This window comes from Tenrec ecaudatus, chromosome 6, assembly GCF_050624435.1.
Source record: "Tenrec ecaudatus isolate mTenEca1 chromosome 6, mTenEca1.hap1, whole genome shotgun sequence".
NCBI lineage: Eukaryota > Metazoa > Chordata > Mammalia > Afrosoricida > Tenrecidae > Tenrec > Tenrec ecaudatus.
This window is the reverse complement of record NC_134535.1, coordinates 82,106,740-82,126,260: the sequence shown is the minus strand read 5'-3', so window position 1 is coordinate 82,126,260 and position 19,521 is coordinate 82,106,740. Positions and strand designations below refer to the sequence as shown.

At 55.2% G+C, this 19,521-nt stretch overlaps 1 long non-coding RNA gene across 1 annotated transcript; it reads right to left on the bottom strand.

The window, feature by feature from the left end:
* Positions 1-5,015: 5,015 nt before the first annotated feature.
* LOC142450116 (uncharacterized) lies at positions 5,016-13,748 on the bottom strand. The gene is made up of 5 exons (XR_012784917.1): positions 13,643-13,748; positions 12,312-12,405; positions 7,147-7,307; positions 5,970-6,213; positions 5,016-5,504 (listed from the first exon to the last, which is right to left on the bottom strand). It is a non-coding gene; the product is annotated as an uncharacterized LOC142450116 (long non-coding RNA).
* Positions 13,749-19,521: the final 5,773 nt, after the last annotated feature.

Below are 19,521 nucleotides of genomic sequence, written 5' to 3'. Positions count from 1 at the left end.
CTCTCGCCGGCCCTCCTGGGCTGGGCATGGGGTAGGCCGTGGGGGCAGGTGTGTGCATGCACTGATCTCTGAGGACTCCCAGGGGCTGACAGCTCTCTTGGCTGTCCCCAGCCCAGGGCAGACACACTGAGAGCCGCAGCTGAGGTCAGGGAGTTGTTGTGACCACCCCTCCCGGCAGGTCAGCTGCCCAGCAATGGATTGGATGCTAACAGTGGCAGTAGAGCTTGATTCCTGCGGAGAAGCCTCTGTTCTGTTCTCCCCAAGCCCATCCAAAGTGGCCAATCTCAGCTCCCACCCCACACCCAGAGAAGGCGGGCTGGTTTCAGGAGGGGGGGCGGGGGGGGGGAGGGAGAGCGTTTTAATTGTATCCGGCTTGGGATGTCTGATCCCAAGAATTGCAACAGGGCCTTTCTGAGAACATTAAGGAGAAGATCCCCAGCTGTCTCCGGGAAAATCCACTTTCAGGGTCTTGAAGGGAGAGCAGAGAGTTAGAGGATATGGAAGCAGAGAGAGAGAGAGAGACAGAGAGAGAGGAGCAGGTGGGGTGGGGAGGAAGGAAAGAAAAGGGCCCTGGGGAAGGATGAGGTGGGGGGTGGGGGAAGGAAGAAATGGAAGAGAGGAAAAGGAAAGGGCGGGGAGACGCTCGCTCTTTGTGGTCTGGGGCTCCGCCGTTCATGAAGCAGGACAGGAAGGAAACGTGTCCGGACTAGGGGATCCCCAAAGACAGGCTTACCCAAGGATGACCACATGTAGCCAGCCGGCAGCCCCTCACCCACCACCACAAGCCTGGTCCTTCTCGCTCCTTCTGGCTGCTTGGCCTTCAAGGCCCAAGCCCCAGTGCATCCCCAATTCTGCCCAACACCCCCTCACCCCCACACAGTCTTAGGTAGGTATTTAAAAAGGGGTCAAGGGGGTCTGGGGTATTTAGTGAGGAAGTCTGTGGGGCTGGACTATAAGGTGCAGGGGGCTCTGGCTCTAAGGCTGTACTGTGAAGTGTATGAGGAGGTGGGGTGGGGGTGGGGTCCTCAAGTCAGCTGGCCTATTATCATCCCAAAGAGGCTTCCAAAAAGTTCATGGGGAAATTCTACTATCTTTTAACTCCATTTTTCCACAACCTGTTTTTAGAAGGTTGTATTCCTCTTGTATGAATTTCCCACCGAGTCACAGGCAGTATCTGATTCCAGCCTCCACCCCACATTCAACCTAGAGCCTCTGTGGGTCTTCCTCTGGACAGATATCAGACACAGCCCAGTGCCAGACCACACAAGACTTGGGGGGAGGAGCTTGTGCTAGTTCTCCTCCCCTCCTCCACTCACCCCCTGGGACCCAACACTTGAGATCCCAGACACCCCACTCCCAGAAACCATACCACCACCACCCCTAGTCTTTCCACTCTGTCTGAGAGTAGAAGCTCCTCCCAGTACAGAACTTCTCACTAAATGCCCCACCCTTTTACAACTCACAGCCTGGCTGCCTGAAAGATTTCCCCTGCTCTGCCTGGTGAGCTCCTCTGAAGAGCCTCCCCAAGCTGTCCCCCCACGCCCAACCCAGCGCCCACAGCAGAGCTCACCAAACCCTTTTGTAAGGCTTCCTGCACCCCAGAGCCCAAGGGCAGAGGACTCCACCCAGGCCTGCACAGGCACCCTCCAAGGACCAGTCCCTCTGCCACCCACTGGGGCTCTCCCCTACGGAAAGCTTCCCAAGCAGGCAGAGAAGCAGGGACTGGAAATCCAGTAGCCCAAAGGTCTCCCCACCCCCACTCTGCCCTCACACGGGCTGGCCTGACAGGAGATTCCCCAGCGCATCTGGTTGTACTTAAATCACCAAACTGCCTGGGCTTGTTGCTCCCTTCGTTCCCCTCTGCCCTAGCCCCCTCCCCTTTCTCAACCCGCCTTCCAGGACGCTCCTCCAAATGCCTTCCCTGATTGGCCCAAACGCTCTTTGGTTTGAGACTGTGGTCTGTGAGCCAGCCAGAAGGAAGGGGTGTGCGCACCCCCTCCTTTCCAGGCATTGCTCAGGAGAGAAAGCCTCTGTTGCCCATTGGGGGCAAGCCATCAGACAAGAGCCGGCCCCTGCTCTCCTGACCTAGGGGATAGCTGCCTTCGGGTTCTGGTGTGTGCGGTGGGGCAGAGACACATTACGTTCCCTGCTTGGACACTTATGCGAACCCAGGCCCAGACCAGCCCTAGACAGCTCTGGCGGTCAGTGACCCTCTGACAGGCTTCCCGAGGCACTAAAGGAACCCGAATGGCGCTGTAGTGAAAGCGCTGGGCTGCGAACAAAATGTGGGTGGCTTGCAGCCTCCAGCAGCTCCACCGGAGAATGAGGGGCCGTGTGGGCCCATAAAGCATGACAGCCTTGGAAGCCACCTGGGACAGCTCTACAGTGTCCCATAAGGGTCACTAGGAGTGAGTGTGTACGCGTGCGTGCACATGCAAGCTTAAGGACAAGGAAACAAGCCCAAAGAATACAGCAGGTCTAAAAGAGGTGCCCAGGCTACAAAGAAGAAAGAAGGGGCTGGTCAATCGACCATGGCCTTCTGCACCAAGGTGCCAGTGTGCATGATCGACATTCATTCAAGTCAAACTCAGTGCTGTCAAGTCAATTATGACTCGCATTGCAGTAGAAGACGAGGTAGAACCGCCCCCCGGGGCGTTTCCGAGCTAAGTCCTCAGAGGTGTAGAAAGCCTCATCTTTCTGCCGAGGTGGCTGTTGGTTTTGAACTGCCAACCTTGGGGTTAGCAGCCTGATTGGTTTACCTCACAATACCACCAGAGCTCACCCATGCACTCAATGCCCAAGCTCTGGAAACACAGCCCTCAGTGGGATAGAGGTGGTGAACAGAATGCAGGATGCTGCCCTGGACATGAGTTGGGCAGGCCGTGGCTGGCTGCTTTGGCTGGAGGTCAGGACCTTGGGTGGACTCTCCACCCCCACCGCTTGTCTGCCTCGGTCCTTGAGGTAGACCCTTAGCTGCCTGGAGGCTCACCTGGAAAAGAGGGACAACGTGACTTCACAAGACCATGGTGGGACTCGAATAAAATAAATATGTGTGGAAGCATTTCGTCAAGTGCTAAGTGAGTTGTTGCTGTTATTATTGTCTCAGACGCTGCCTTTCGGCGCTCGCTCCTGTCCGACACCTCAGCAGCTGCCTCTGCCTCCTCCCCGAGGGCCAGAGCCCTCCTGGGGAAGCTTCTCTGAGGGCCACCCAGCCCCTAGCCCAGTTTGGGATTCTCAGACACCCACACCATCTGCTTGCTGATGTAAACCATGGTTTCCCATAAATTAGAGATATTAAAAATCTAGATTAACCAACTCAAACACTGCCCACCCACCACCCAGAGCTAACCGCTAATATTATTCGAGATATAACTAGAGAGCGAGCTCCACGCTGCTGGGTTGTGTGTGTGTGTATGTGTGTGTGTGTGTGTGTGTGTGTGTGTGTGTGTTTTGTAACAAATATTTAGAGAACCTTTTCGGTCTACATTTACATCCTTTTTAATATCATTTCATCTTCCCTCCTGTGGGCACGCTGGCATTGTGTAACAAGATATGTTCTGTAGCCTGCGAAGCCAACAATCCTGGTAGTGGAGGTTGGGGAGGAGCCAGGGACCAGGCCGCCAGGCAGGGCTCTTGCCTCTGCTTCCAGGCAGCCTTCCCAGACTGGCTTTTCGGGAGCCTGCTGCATGCCAGCGGCCCACGCCTTTCCCGCGGCGCCCGCCCCGCCCTGCTGGCCCTGCAAAGGGCTCGGACCGCCCCGCCCGCCGGGGCAGGCGCGGAGGGGCCCCAGGCCGGCGGGGCAGAGCACAAAGCAGGCTTGTCTGGGGCACCAGGCGAGGCCCCGCCCCCTCCGGCCTGCTGGCCGAACATTCCTCCCGGGACAATGGCCGCCTCGGGAATCCGGAGAATGAAGGAGGCCTAGAGGTTTCCCGAAACCGCCGCCCCTCGACCCCCACCAAGTTGTGCCCCTTCCCAAAATGGAAAGAAGGGGCACTTTGCATTGGGGGTGGGGTGAGCAGGGGCAGCTGCCGAGCAGCCCCTCTGCCCCTCCCCCTCCTACCAACCTAATCCACTGGGAGATTTTAATGAGCCCGGAGCTACCAGCCCTCCCGGTGGACCCTGGGCAGATCTGGCCTATCTAGTCCTCTGCTTCCTCAACTGTAAAAGCGGGGATTAGGTGGGTGCTAAATTCCCCGCTGACCCAACATGCCGGAATGGAAAAGTAGTGACTGCCTCAGCCCAAGCCTTGGCGTCTCATTGCCAGAGTTCCCCTGTGAGTTGGAAGTCTGGGCCCCAGTTTCCTCATCTGAAAAATGGGTGGATGACAAATGACCACGCCTTGACTGAGCTGCCTTGAGTGGGTCACAGAAACAAATGGCAGAGTGGCCACAATGGGGTCATAATCCATGCCTCCACTGAAAGGCTAACCAGTCCCCACCCTGACCCACGTCTCAGATTTGGGTCCCTGAACATTTGCCTGCCTCTTGGCCATCCCTCTGACCTGGCAAAAATCTCTCTCCTAGAAGTTTCCATGTCCCCTTTTATTAACTGTAATGGCCATACAATTTTTTTAAAGCCTTTGGGGACAAATCATTTCTAAAATACAGGAGGACTTCGGAGTCGGGTTGCTTATCCCACTATTGTTTGGGGGATGCAGGCATCGGCAGTGTGGCCATCAATTGCTAGGCACCGTGGGTGAGATAAGATTCCAGGTGTTTAACCCACTGGAGGATTAGGATTTATACCCTTAAATAGTGAACCTGGGTTTCTTAGAAATATTTGTTTGCCCCAAACCCCTGCACAACTCCTTACAGCTCTCCCTCAAATATTTGTTCTCTCCTTCTTGCTCCTCTCTCTCAACCCTGCTCCTGCCCTCCTCTGAATTCAGACCCTGGGCTGCAAGTACCAGGACACTCCCATCGTAGTGATTAGTACACTGAGAGCAAACGCATCATCAAGTCCAAGATGCTGTGTTAGCCTGGTGGACTAGAGAAACAAATCCACAGACACTCATGTGTGTAAGAAAGAGCTTTATATACAAGAGCAGTTGACTATTGAGAAAACATCCCAGCCCAGTCCAGATCAAGTCCATAAGTCTGATACTAGCCCATATGTCCGATGCTAATTTATAAAGTCCTCTTCAGACTCACAAAACACAAGCAATGATGCCGAATGGGTGGGTGGGAAGTCTTGTGGATCCAGTGGTGTTTAAGCGTCTCGGTGCTGGCAGGGGTCTCCACGTGGCTTCTCCGGTTTCAGAGGTCTGGCTCCATCAGCCTCGCTCCACGTGTCTTCTCCACAGGGATGTCACACAGGGAGTGAGCATGCGTCCCGCCACCAGTGAGCTCTTTATCCCCTTAGTGCCTCCAAATGAGGTCATCAAGCTACCACCTGATTGACAGGCTAGACTCCACCCCTTCACTCTGGATCCTCAAAGTGACACCAGATTATGTAACAATCACATGCCATCAATGATGTCAAGAAGCACCTTTACTTGATGTACCCTTAGAAAGACAAAAACAAGATGGCCGATTTAAGAGAACAGTGAGAGGCTATGACATTTTATTTCCTGCATAGGGGGGAGGAAAATGATGCAGAAATTATGGTGGTGTTGAGCACAGCTTACAAGGGCAGCCCTATGGGGAAAAAAATCAAGTGTGCGAGTGGTTTTCTTGTTTCAAAAAGGTGAAATGTCAATTGATGATAAACCTCCTTCTGGACGTCCTTCACCTTCCCCAGTGGATGCAAATGTCAACGTGTAGCGCGTTTGGAGTTCTTGCCACCAAGCCAGACTGTTGATTAAGTTTTTTATTTAGAGTTTTGCAAAGATTGCGCAACAGTGTGCTACCAAAACAGCCTGATTTGTGGCAGACAGGGGGCTGCTCATGCAGCCAGATCCGTGCACCATTTTTTGCCAAAAGAAACCCCAAACACCATGCACATGCACTTGCCCCACATGCCTTACTCACCTGACCTCGCTCCATGCGACTTCTTTTTGTTTCTGAGAATGAAGAAGGCCATGAAAGGACAGCCATGTGAAGACATCAGCCATCCAAAAAAATGAGCTGAAAATGATTCCAAGGTGGGAGTCCTGATTTGACAAATGTAGTAGGTGTCATGGGAGTACTTTGAAGGTGATAAGGTCCGTTTCAGGTAAGCAAGCAGCCATCTAGCTCAGAAGCAACAAAGTCCACATGGAAGAAGCACACCAGCCTATGTGATCACAGGTGCCAAAGGGATCAGTTATCAGTCATTGAAGAGCAAAAAATCATATAATTGTATGCTCACTTCCCCGATACGATCGATGAAACCTACAATTTTCCTCTAGTTCCTAAATGCTCCCCCGCCCCACTATCATGATCCCAAGTCTACCTTACAAATCCAGCTAGACAAGGGGATGTACACTGGTACAGATAGGAACTGGAAACACAGGGAATCCAGGACAGACGATCCCTTCAAGACCAGTGGTGAGAGTGGTGATACCAGGAGGGTGAGGCAGGGTGGGATCAAGAGGGGGAACTGATTACAGGGATCTACATATAACCTCCTCCCTGGGGAACGGACAACAGGGGAGGTTTGATACGGTGTGGAGTGCGACACAGGATGATCTCATATTCGAAGTCCCACCAAATTCACAGTAAAGAGTTGGGTGTGGGGGAGAAACAAATAAACAAACAAAATGCTTCCTCGTACCCAGAGCCTGCCTCTTTGGAATCATTGTCAACTCTGCATCGCCTAGATTTGTGTTTGTCCACCCAGACCCGTCAGCTGGGCCATCGCAAGCGGTGACACAGCAGTTCTTCCAGGAGCGCTCTCCGGAATTAATTACCGTGGCCACATGAAAGATGACCCCAGGTCCTAGGAGCTCAGAGCAGCAAACATTTCTTCTCCTAGAGTGTCTGTGGGGGAGGAATCAGGGGGGGGCTCTCCTGGGGGCTTCTAGTTGCAGGTCACTCATGACATTGCAATCCAGTCGTGGGCTGCGGCTGCAGTCGCCTGGATAGGAGACTCTCACAAGACTGCGGGCTAGCCCCATCTCATGGGTCTCCTCTCGGCTGCCTGAGTGACGCAGGAGATGTCCGCACGGCAAGTGGAGAGCACCAGGGAGCATTCCGCACAGAGGCTGCAGTCTCTTCATAACCTCACCTTGAGAGTGATCTGTGGGAACTTCCGTTGTCTGCTGTTGGTCACTTAAACAGCATGAGCGGTAACTGCACCAAGGTGGGAATGACAGGAGGTGGGATCGTTGAAAGCGGTCTACCGAAGTCACCAGTATCACCTGGATCCATTCTGGATTTCCAGGTGATCTTGCAGGATGGTCAGAAAAAAATAATATTAAAAATTAATGTTTCCAGGCACCAGCCAGGGCTCAAAAAGCCCGACATCAGGGATCCTCAAACTACGGCCCGTGGGCCACATGCGGCCCACCGAGGACATTTATCCGGCCCGCCGGGTGTTTTTGCCCCTTTTGTTTTTTTACTTCAAAATAAGATACATGTAGTGTGCGTAGGAATTTGTTCATATTTTTTTAGTCCGGCCCTCCAACGGGTCTCAGGGACAGTGAACTGGCCCGTTTTAAAGTTTAAGGAGCCCTAAGCTTCATGATATGCGCACGCAGACAGACTCTGATCCTTCTGCAAGCGCACAGCTGTGGGAACGCCAGCTAAGCCGCCACTGCTGTCGAGTTGACACCTGAAGATACGCGTTGATGATGAAGTACAGACTGACTTCAGAAATGTTAAAAATGTGAGCCAACGACCAAAGAACAAAAAAAATCACGTCATCATGAATGAGGGGGAGTGCAGAGTGGGGGCCCAAGGCCCATCTGTAGGCAACTGGACATCCCTTTACGGGGAGGAGACCAGCCAGTCAGGGTGCAGTGTAGCAACGATGAAACGCACAACCTTCCTCTAGTTCTTAAATACTTCCTCCCCACACCCCCATCATGATCCCGATTCTACCTTATAAATCTGGCTAGACCAGAGGATGTACACTGATACAGATAGGAACTGGAAACACAGGGAATCCAGGACAGATGATCCCTTCAGGACCAGTGGTGAGAGTGGTGATACCAGGAGGGTGGAGGAAGGCGGGGTAGAAAGGGAGAACTGATCACAAGGATCTACATATAACCTCCTCTCTGGGGAATGGAAAACAGCAAAGTGGGTGAAGGGAGACACTGGGCAGTGTAAGATATGATCAAATTATAATTACTTATAAATTATCAAGAGTTCATGAGGGAGGGGAGAGCAGGAAGGAGGGGAAAAACTGAGGAGCTGAATCTAAGGGCTCAAGTGGAGAGCAAATGTTTTGAGAATGATGAGGAACAGCAAATGAACAAATGTGCTTTGCACAAATGTACAAATGTGCAATAAGAGTTGTACAAACCCCCAATAAAATGATTTAAATTAATTTTTTAAAAATGTGAGCCAATGTGCACTTTTGAATGGACGAAAGGTGGCAGTTAACAGAAGAGATCTCGAGAAATGGCAGCTCCCGAATTGATCGATTCGGGGGCTCAACACCATTCTATTAGGAAGCCGGCGTCTTCCTTCTCGGCAATTCAATATGCTCCCTGCACATGTGCCTGATTGCTGGAAGGGCCTTCTCAAGGTTACAGAACGGCCTCTGCAGTTCAAGTACCCCGGGAAGCCTAACAAGTCCTCTCCTGGGAGACCTCTTCCCGGGAGACCTCTTCCAGCGAGACCTCTTCCCGGGAGACCTCTTCCAGGGAACTCAAGACAACAAACAGGCCTCTTTTCCGATGGACCCAATTTACTGCCTGCATCTGTTCTGGTTAGGCTCTGCGGTGCATTGGGAAAGACTCAAGAGTGATTTAAACAAGACCGTGCCTTAACTTCACTCACGTCCCAGCCGACTGGAGCTGGGCAGGACTGATGTGGCAGCGCCATGGACTCAGTGTCAGGAACAGCCTGTCTCATGGGATTGCCCCACGGGCTCACCTCACAACCCAGGATGGCTGCAGGAGCGAGCGCCAGCCACCGACTCACTGGACTGAACGAAGCAGCGGCACAGGAAGCGGTCACCTCTGGTCATTGGCCAGCTGCCGTCGCCTTCCTCTCTTGCCCACGGAAGCTCCCTTTTGCTCAGAGAACGGGCTGCCGTGTTCCTGGGACGAGACTGAACCCTAGCCCAGCCCAGTTTGAGGCACTTGAGTCAGGACCTGATTTGGGACTAGATACATGACATGCTTCTGGCCCATGACACGCGAAGAGATGTTCTTTAGGGGGACTTCTGGAAACATCTCTCAGAAATCCAAGGAGAAATGGCTTTTCTTAGCCCCTGAAGACAGTTGTGGGCCTGTGTTGCCTGGGGCTGCAGCAGCCATCTTATGATTTGGGGTATAAGAACAGAAAACAGCATCATCAAGATGATTGTGAAAACGGGTGAAAAGGGAATGGATCACAATGATAAGCCTATAACCTGCCCCCCACCTGCGCGGACAACAGAAAAGTGGATGCAGGGAGACATCAGACAGTGTAAGACATGGAAAAATAATAACAATTTATAAATTATCAAGGGTTCATGAGGGAGGGAGGGAGGGAAATTGAGGAGCTGATACCAAGGGCTACAGTAGAAAGAAATTGTTTTGAAAATAATGATGGTAACAAATGTGCTTGACACCATGGATGAATGAATGGTGATGAGAGTTGTACGAGCCCCCAGTAAAATGATTTCAAAAGAAATACAGTGGAAAATTTAGAAATGAAGTTCTCCTCGGTAATAAAAATTAACCAACAACCAGTTAACAAAACAGGTGAATCTCAAAAGTATTTTCTGAAACAAAAGAGCTAGACACAAAGAGAAGAGACCAAGGATCCCATCCCCGCGGGGGTCTAACACAGGCAAGCCTGGTCCTGAGGCCGACCGCAGAGCCACGGTGGCCTGTGGCAGAAGCCCAGAGAGCGACTGCATGTACACAGACAGGAAAGTGGGAATGTTCTACCTCTCCATCTAGACGTCGATGTATCAAAGTCTATCTATACTTTGAGACCTGTGCACCCTGCTGCGTGCACACCCCAGGCTGATGGAGCTGGTGGAAGTGGGAGAAGGGAGGGAGGGGAGGAAGTCACAAACAGAGGTTCTCTTAAAACTGCGAGTCCTTGAATTAACCAACCACATCACCTCAGGACTTCTTGTTTGGGGGGCTTAAAAAATGGGTCCTTCCTGGAGAGACCTTTTTTTTTTTTTAAGTTTGGCTTTCTGTAACTCGAACCCCAAAGAAACCAACAAATAACCACCCCTGGTGACAAAAATGGCAGAAGCACAGGTGGGGGGGGGTGGCGGGGGGCAGGATGGGAAATCGTAGACTGTGAGGATAGCTGATCAAGGCAACAGGCTCCGGACAGACAAGATCCGTTTGGGGTCTGCTCCCTGTGACCACCAAGGCAGGCCAGCCCACTACAGCTGGGCGTTTCTCCTTATTCTCCTTGAGCCCCCCCCCCCACTTTCCTAAACCGTGGACCACTGAGATCCAAAGAGCTCCTTGCAGGCTCCGGCAAGGTGAGGGGTAACTCAGAGAACATGCAGGGAAGCCCTTGGCATGGGGCCTGGCGCATAGGAAGGGCTAGGGAGGCGCCTGTGTCATCCCCCTGGCCTGATAAGAAAGATAGACCAGGCCCCACCCTAGCAAAGGTAGGGGGATAAATGAGTGCAGGGGGTGGGGAGGGGCCAGATTTTAGAAACCATTAAGAAGCAGATTGTGGAACTGTAAATGATTGATTGACACCAAGGGCTCCAGCTGGGGTGGGAATTGTGGGCGGGCCCACCATTGAGCTTCTGGTGAAGCTGGCTTCCCAGATCTGGGGCAAGGGAGATAAGAGCCAGGAGGAGGAGGAACAGGTTTTGAGGCTGAAGGAAAAAAACTGAGTTGCGTTTGAGGGGCCTCTGCAAAGCACAAAGTGACAAACACGGGCCGCGCCTCTGCAGCCCACTGGTTAGGCCACCTTGCCCAGAGCGGCAGTTTCCTCATCTGCAACAGGCAGGTCCCACAAGTACCTCCGGAGGTTGCTACAAGCATGAGATGAGCAGTACAGTACCTGTCTAGCAGTGCCTGGCCCATAGTAGGCAGTCTAGCGCCTAGCACGGTGCCTGGCCCATAGTAGGCGGTCTAGCGCCTAGCACGGTGCCTGGCCCATAGTAGGCGGTCTAGCGCCTAGCACGGTGCCTGGCCCATAGTAGGCGGTATAGCACCTATCACCGTGCCTGGCTCATAGTAGGCGGTCTAGCGCCTAGCACCGTGCCTGGCCCATAGTAGGCGCGCATTGGGAACAGTGACCCTGATAGACCTCCTCCCTTCACACGCTGCCTCCTGCCTGGGACCGCTGCTAGGTGACCCCATGTCACAGGGGACACGTGACGCTTGTCCCACTTACCCAGCACCCTCTCCTGCCTCAAACAGGATGTGCACCAGCAAAGGACTTCCTCTCCTTTTTCTCGGGCCTCCTCCCTCCCTTCCTCCCAGGCTCTGCTCTGACCAGTGCCTCCACAGCTCCGCCAGCCTTCCTGAGGGGGCTGGTCACCAGCCCTGAGCTCTATCCCTTCCCTCTATCGCTCTTTGGATGGCTCGTCCTCCATGGAAGAACGTGGGCAGACCAGACTGCAGCTCACTGATGGCATGGGCCCTGGGGAGTATGCTTGCCTTAGAGGAGGGCATGGACCTCCTGGGTGGGTGAGAGCCCCGGTGAGGAGGCAGCCACCCTGCCAGAGTGGCAGCAGACAGGCCAGCTAAGTCCTTGACCTGCCATTTAAGGGGTCGGGTGCAGTTCAATTGAACACTCCTGACAGCGCTCAGGGGGATGAGGGGCAGGGAGGGGAGGGGGCTTCTCTCTCAAGAGGCCCTTGGCTTCATGCCTCTCTCCATAATCCAACATCCTGAAAACCCTGCAGCCCACCCCTGTCAGTGTAGAGCCCCGCTCTGAGGGAGCCAGAGGCAGGGCAGTGGTGGGAAAGCGCCCCCACTGCCACTCCCCCAGTCCACCACATCTGTCTCCTAGCTGTACAGCCCCCGGGGCCAGTGGTCTGGGCTTCCTCATTTGAAAGGGCCAACGCCACCAATGGAAGTAAATCATGAACTGACCACTAGAAAAGGCAGCTTGCTTGGTACATAGAGCAGGAGCCGATGAAAGAAAAAGTAGGGAGACCCTCCATGCGGTGACCCACCCAACTGCCCACCATGGACTCAAACAAACCATGACAATGCGCATGGCTAGGGGCCTGGGCCACATTGCCTCTTATACGGAAGGTGCCGGGCTCCGTGCCACCTCTGCTCCAGCCATCAAAGCACCTACCTCCACACCCAAACGCGCTGTGGGCAGCCTTCCACTCCGAGTGACCCTTGAGAACCTAGTGGAGCTGCCCCAATAAGGGCTTCAAAGCAGTCATCTTTTTTAAAAGAACAAAAAAAGCCCATTTTATTGACAAATAATTCACAGGTCATGCAGTTCAGTGGTCCCCTCTGAAGGGGACCCTCTAAGGCTGTCATCCCACTGGGGTCCCTGCCATGTCTTTCTCCCCTGGAGCCGCTAGTTGGTTTCCAACCTCGGACTTTTCCATTAACAGCCCAGCGCTTAAACCATGGGGCCACTAGGGCATCTGGCTTATAACACCCACACTCAAACCCACTCCCAGACTCCTCTGGAGCCTATGGGCATAGAGAACTGTTCCTCAGGGTAGTTTAGGATTAGCAGTTTCTTAGTTTCGTAAACAGTTATGGGAGCGGACGGCTTTCTGTGGAGGTGCGGCGGGTGGGCTGGAACCACTGACCTGAACGTTAGTGGCCCCATGGCACCACTCAGGACTCTGTGCTGAGGCTGCTCCCAAACCCAAACCGAAGTCAAACTCACTGCCATGGAGTCAATGCTGACTCATAGCCAAAGGACAGGTTAGAACTGCCCAGCGTGAGTGTCCAAGGCTGCCACGCTCCACTTTCTTCCAAGCAGCAGTTGGTTTCAAACCTCACCCTGAGGATCACTGCTAGGAGGCTGCATTATGAGGCAGTGGCTGGACACGCTCATCACAGGGCCTGGAGAAGGATGGGGCTTTCCACTCCCTGGAAGAGTGGGGTCTCCGGAAGCCCGCCGGGGCCGCTCTACCCTGCCCTGTGGGATCACCAAGAGTCAGAATCCCCTAGATGGCCGGCGCGCAGTTTTGGGTTTTGTCTTTGGCACACAGTAAGTGCTCAGTAAGATGCCCATGGGCATCACTGCAGAGCCCTTTGTGGAGCCCGGGGGCACAGGGGTTCTGCACTGGGCTGCTAGCTGCCAGGTCAGCAGTCTGAAGCCTTTAGCTGTTCTGCAAGGGAAAGGCTTTTAAAAACTCACAGGGGCAGTTCTACACTGTCCTATAGGATCACTATGAACCTACCGCGGCTCAATGGCAGTCAGTTTATTTTTTGGTTGGGTATTGGGCCCTCTCCCCCTGCCCCCGCTCCCCTTCCCCTGGTGTTCTCCCGCCCCCCAGCGCCCCCAGCAGCTCTGACCAGCTTTTCCAAGGCAGTCCCCGTGGAGTCCAGTTCTCTTCTTGTTTAGAATTTTCCCCTCCCACCCAAAGCCAACTCCCAGAACTTGAGTGTGGGTGGAATCTCAGAAGCAGAATCCCAGACCCTGACGGAGCTACCTACCCTGGAGTAGCCACGTAGGCGAGTCAGGCCCCAGCTTCCCGGCACCCACCCACGGCCTTCTCCTACCCAGGGATCTGTCCACAGGTCACCTCCCAGATGTGCCCACTGGGCCGTTATGTAAATCAGATGCAAAGCAGGCCTGGGCAGCTGTAGGGATTGGCCGGCTCAGAAAACTTTGTCCACCCAATCCTGGGTCTCCAGGCAGCCTCCGCGGCCCCACCTCGCTCCCCGCCCGCCCCCCCCCCGCGCCCCCCCACCCCAACCCCGAGACACACACACACACACACACACACACACACACTCACACTCCGGGGAGCATGGTCCCGCCCAGCCCATAAATCAGCTCGGTCAGCGTCAATGGCTCCTGACTAATTGCCTGGACTTAGGCTCCGGGCTCGGGTCGCCCGCATTAAAATTCAATCAGGCCTAGCGCTGGGCTATTAAATATTCATTGGGAGAGCTTCCCGAAAACGGGCTGGGGGATGGGGACGGATTGGGTTGGAGGGACTACTCGAATCTGCGCTCCGACGGCGGCCCGGCTCCTCCCAGCGCGCTATCTCGGGGCAGCGGCCTGGTTTCCGTTCCACCGGCGATTTCTCTCTCTGGACGCCCGAGCCCTCTGCGGAGGAGACTTGTGGGCGTTGAGCTACCCTGCCCGGAGTCGTCTCCCCATCTGCTCACCTCCCCCCTCGGATCCCTCACCCAGTGTCCACAGTGGGCCTCTCTCGAGACTGGAATGGAACCCTAAGGTCCCCGAAGTTGTAGATTGTACCAGAGTCCAAATGGCTCCACCCCCCGGCCCAGCCCCGGAGATGATCCTGGGTCCCTGATCCTGATGGAGCTACCCCGCCATGTCTCAGCATGGCTACACCGAGGGCAGGCTGGACAGCCCCTGTCTGCCCTGGGCAGGGAGGTCTGGGGGAGCGAGCACAGGCCTCACCTGCCGCCCCTTCCCCCTGGAATGCAGCCTGTCCCGGCTTCTGGGCCCCTGGCCTAAAGCCAAGCTGGCCTGAAACTTCTCAAGGAAGACCTGAAGGGGAGGGCTGAGTCTGGGGGCCTTGAGGGGGCTTTGAGAACATCAGGATTTAAGCAGGAATACACAGCACCCACCGCACCTCACCCAACCCCTTTCCTCACTGTGGTGGGAGCTGGCAAGCCGCTGGCCTTCCAGCCCAAAGGGCAGGGGTGGGGGTAGGGGGTGGTGGTGAGGAGGCGGGTAAAGACCTTCAATAAAGTCTTTGAGACATTTTGCAAACAGCCACAGCATCTGAGCCAGGACATATCTGAATTGAGGGGAGGGGAAATTAGCTAGGAGGGGCCCCATTCCCCAGGCCCTCGTTGAGTTGACCAGGACATCTCCAGAGCCCATAAGACCCTGGCTGCTCCGCCACCCCCACCCTGGGACTGGTCCTGTTGACTGACGTTTGGGCAAGAAAATATCCCTGTGTGTCAAGGTAGAAGCTAAGGTTGACATGTCCTGAGGGTCCTGTGGGTAGGGCTGGGGCTGGGGGGCACTTGAGTGTCATGACCTTCGACCAATGACTCAGCCTCCCTCCCCTGGTCTCCAACCCCCATCCACCTCTGCTAGAGGGTCCTCACCAGGCTGCCTTGTCTCTCCAGAGCCTGGGGATGGCCCCACCAGCTTCCCCATGAACCATGCCCTTGTTCCTTGCCTGGTGGCCCTGCACCCCCTCTCCTCCATGAAGCCATGTAAGATTTATTCACTGTCCTCCTTCCAAAATCTTTCTGCTCCCCCTCCTCCCCACCCCCACCCCTGGTTCCCTATTTGGAAATCCTGCTCTCTGCCTCTTAGGTGCTGCGTGAGACTCTCAGCAAGCCCCCAGAATTCTCTCTGCCTCCCTCCCTCCTCTCTAAAATGGGGGTGACACCTGCCTCCTAGGTTGTAGCCTGGGTGACCCAAAAAACAATTAAGTGCTCCAGTGCCAACCAAAGGCTGGCAGAGTGGACCCACGCGGGGGCACTGGGGAAGAGAGGCCTGGCAGTCTCCTTCCGAAGCCTTCCTCCACAGCCTGGAAAAGCCTACAGAGACAGGTTCCACTCTGCACACCATGAGTCGCACGCACCAAGTTGGAATCCACTCAATGGCTACTAACAACACCAGGCTGTGGTGGAGGGCACGTGTGCCCAGCATGGGCACCTGAGTGCCCCCATGCGGGCTCCGAAATTCCTTAGGGAGCCTACTACCCCTCCTTTCTTCAAGTCTTCACAAATCCTACTCATCTTGGAAGGCCCTGCCTGTGCGCCCTCTCCTGCCTCAAGCCCTCCTAGAGAGCCTGGGCTTCCTTGAAGACTCCCCTCTGGTGATTTCTTCCTCCAGTGTTCCTCCTCTCCAGGGCCCTGCCGGGGTGCCCTGTGTTTGTGAGCAGCATCTAACCCCAGGCTCACACCCCAGCTGGGCCTCGAGTGGAGCCAGTCCATTCCCATTCGATACCGCTTGCATGCTCCCTGAAACCAAGCTCCCCATCTTTTTCTTCTCTGGATCTGCCTCCCTTGGTGGCCCGGAGAGGGTCCCCTGCCCCACACCCGGCCCTCAGAGAGAAGACACGATCAGATGGGTCAGTGGAGTGAGCAGTGGACACAGTCACTGAGCCATAAACTGCCCCACAGACGCTGGCAAAGAGGGGCGAGGGCACCCTGTTTCTACATGGTAAGCAGTTCAGGACTTGGGGAGTATTGAAGTTCAGGAAACACTCTTTTGGGCGGCACTATGGAGGAACTTCTTGTTCTATCTAGGAAACCTGATTCCTAGCTGAGAGCCCCTGATTCCCCAGGGCTTAGACCTTCTCCCAGAAGGAAATGGGGGACAAGACACAACCCCTCTCTGGACTGGACTGCTGGGCACAGAAAGAGCATGTCTGGCAGCGATTAGGAAGGGTGCTGGGGCCGGGCGGCCTCCCACTCTAGTGGGCCAGGAGTGACCCCAGTGTCCCATTCCAAAGCGAAACGTCACAGGCAATCCGGGATTCCAGCTCACCCCACGTGTGGTTCCCATTAGGGCCGGCTGGGGTCTTCCTGAAGGCCAGGCCGGATTCCTGAGCCCCTCCCCCAGGCTGCCCCCCTACCCCTTCTACACACTGGTTGGAATGCCTGCCAGCTCCCAACCTTGGGGGTTTTCAGGGGCATCCCACCCCAAACAGGCCTCTCTGACCATTTGATGACATTTGCAGTCCCTTAAAGGCGACAAATGGAAAAAGAGTTTAACTCCCCGAAACCCAGGACACTCAGTTGAGTCAGCACCAAGTCATAGTGACCCAACAGGACGGGGCAGAACAGTTACTTAGGGTTTCTGACTGTCAATGTTCATGGGACCTCGTTTTTCTCTGGACCAAGTAGCTTGTGGGTTGGAACTGCCGACCTTAGAGTTAGCAACCTAATGCTTAACCCACTGCACTTGTTAAAACCCCTCTAAAAACTCAATGCCCTGGAGTCCATCCTGATCCAGTGACCCCATCACGCTCACCCACTGTCATGGAGTGTATGCTGAGTCATAGCAAGCCTGTAGGGCAGGGATTGTAACTGTTTGTTATGGAAGTAGAAAGGCCCATCTTTCTCCAGAGTCGTTGCTGGTGGTTTTGAAATGCTGTCCTTGCAGTTAGCCCATCACTCTGCCACCAGGAAGCATTAATCCCTGAAGAATCCTGTGCCTGGAGAGCCTCCCTCCTGTGCAGGCCAGCTGCCTTTGTTCTCCTGGCCCCTCTGGCTGGAAGATTGCAACCTCCCCATTTGGCCAGCTGTGACCAGGCCTTTCATCCGTGCCTGCACACCCCAACCCAGGCCATGATACACTTAGAGCATGCTCCTCTGTACAAAATGTGCATGTGTTTTGCACCCACTCAGAACAGGCCTGGGGGTGTTTCGGACACTTAACCTGTATTTAAAAGTTAAAAAAAAATACCTGACAACATTTAAAAACCAAGAGGCAACACATAAAAATGAACATTTCTTATTTTTCTTAAAGATAGCTGGCTTCACTGTGCTCTCTCTCTGGCATGGCAACCCCCGGCTGGCCGGCAATGGCCATCAGAAGGGGTTCTGGGAGCCCTATTGGCATGGTTTGGTGAAGGGAGGAGCACCTGTGCTTCTGAATCTGGATGGTGGGGCTGGGATGGGGTTAGATCTCTGGGGATGGAGAGGAAGAGGAAGCAAAGGAACCTGGGAGGGGGGATGCTCTCTGTCCTGTGAGTATTCCAGAGTATTTGGAATGGGAGGGAAACAATGGGGCAAAACATTGGGATGGAGGGGCAGGGCGCTGGGCAAAAATTGCTCTTCGGAAACACCAGGCAGATTGTGTGAAGCTCTATGGCCTGGGTGCTTCACAAGCATTTACTGAGCATCCTCCAGGGGTGCCGTGTCTGTGTCTCCCCAACAGGCTCGGATAGGGAGGTGAGTCCACCTCCTCACCACTGGCCTCTTCCACCCTAGGCTGTTCTGATGACCTGCTCCCCACCCCTGTCCCTTCCCCAGGGGAACCCCGGCTGGCTGGGTTCCCTACTCCATCCCAGCACTACTCTGGGTCCCCAGCTCCCCCTGGGGGTGTGGGTGTCTGCCCCTGTGGAAGCCCCAAGAAGCCTCAGGACACCCAAGGAGCAGGGAGGATAATAGCCCCCCCCAACAGCCTAGAAAACAGGTCCAGAACCCAGGCTGAACTTGATCCAGCCCCCCAGTCTGTGAGCTGGACTGGGAGCGGGTTCCAATCTGAGTCTGTCGGAAAACGTTTGAGAAGGAAGAGCCAGTCCTGCCCCTCGCCAGTTTAAACACTACTCGACAGCCACAAGCATCCGTGTACAAACAAATGAAATCCACCACTCTGAATAAAATCCTCAAACATTTTTATAAAGGAAGCTATACTAGCTTGATTGTCGTTTTCAATTTCACTTCAGAACCACATGTATGTACCAAAGGGCGGCACGCCTCAGTCTGCCGTCCACTTTCGTTCTGCGGCCTGCCCCCCCTCCCACCCCAAAGAGGAGCCGGCCCAAGATCCGTGCGGGGAAACCTTAGAGCGAGTGTGAGCCACGGACTCGCGCGCGCGCCCACGGCTGTGTGCTGCGGGGCGGCAGCGCGGCATCCGGCAGAATATTGGCATTCTGTGCCCTGGGAGGTTCTGCGACTCCCACCGAGGGCCCCCGCCCCCCAAAAGAGGCGGTGTCGGGCGTGTGGGGTGCGCTCAGCTCACCCAAGGCCCGCCCAGGGCAGGTCTGCGGGTCCCCGCAGCCCCAGGGTGCGCTTAAGAGTGGGGGCGTTCCGGGGCTCAGGAGCGCGCCTCGGACCCTCCCCCCATCCCCGCCCCACCGCCTCCCCCCCCGTCGGGGAGGGAGGGGCTCGGGAGAAGGGAGCAGATGGCAGCAATTACGGCCGGGACCCTCCCCCGCCGTAGCCCGAGGCCGGAAAACCGGCTCCGTTCTCTTAGTAGGAGGGGGGGGGGCAAGCGGGAGGGCCAGCCGCCCCCTCTCCGGTGCCGGCGGCGTGGAGAGCGCCTTGCTTTGGGGGTAGAAGGTTTAAGCACCAGTTGGGAGTTGCCTTCCCCTACGAGGAGCTGGGAGATTCCCTTCGGAAAAGTCAGCCCTCCCCTCCCCCGCCCCCAGGGAGCCGTCTCAGGCCAGACTGGTCCCCAGAAGCCACGCTGGGGCCAGGGCTGTCGATTGTGTGCGCTGTGGCCCTGGTCAAAGGGGGAAAGGGCGTGGGGTGGGAAAGCCCAGCCCAGGCCCATGGTGGGCGCTGCCCCCAGGTTCCGGACAAGACCAAAAGCACATTTTCTGATTCTCACCAAGGACCCGGGATGAGCAAGCCAGGCCTGCTCCTGATTTAGGACTCTGGACCTGGGGAGTGGGGACACACACACACACACCACCACCACC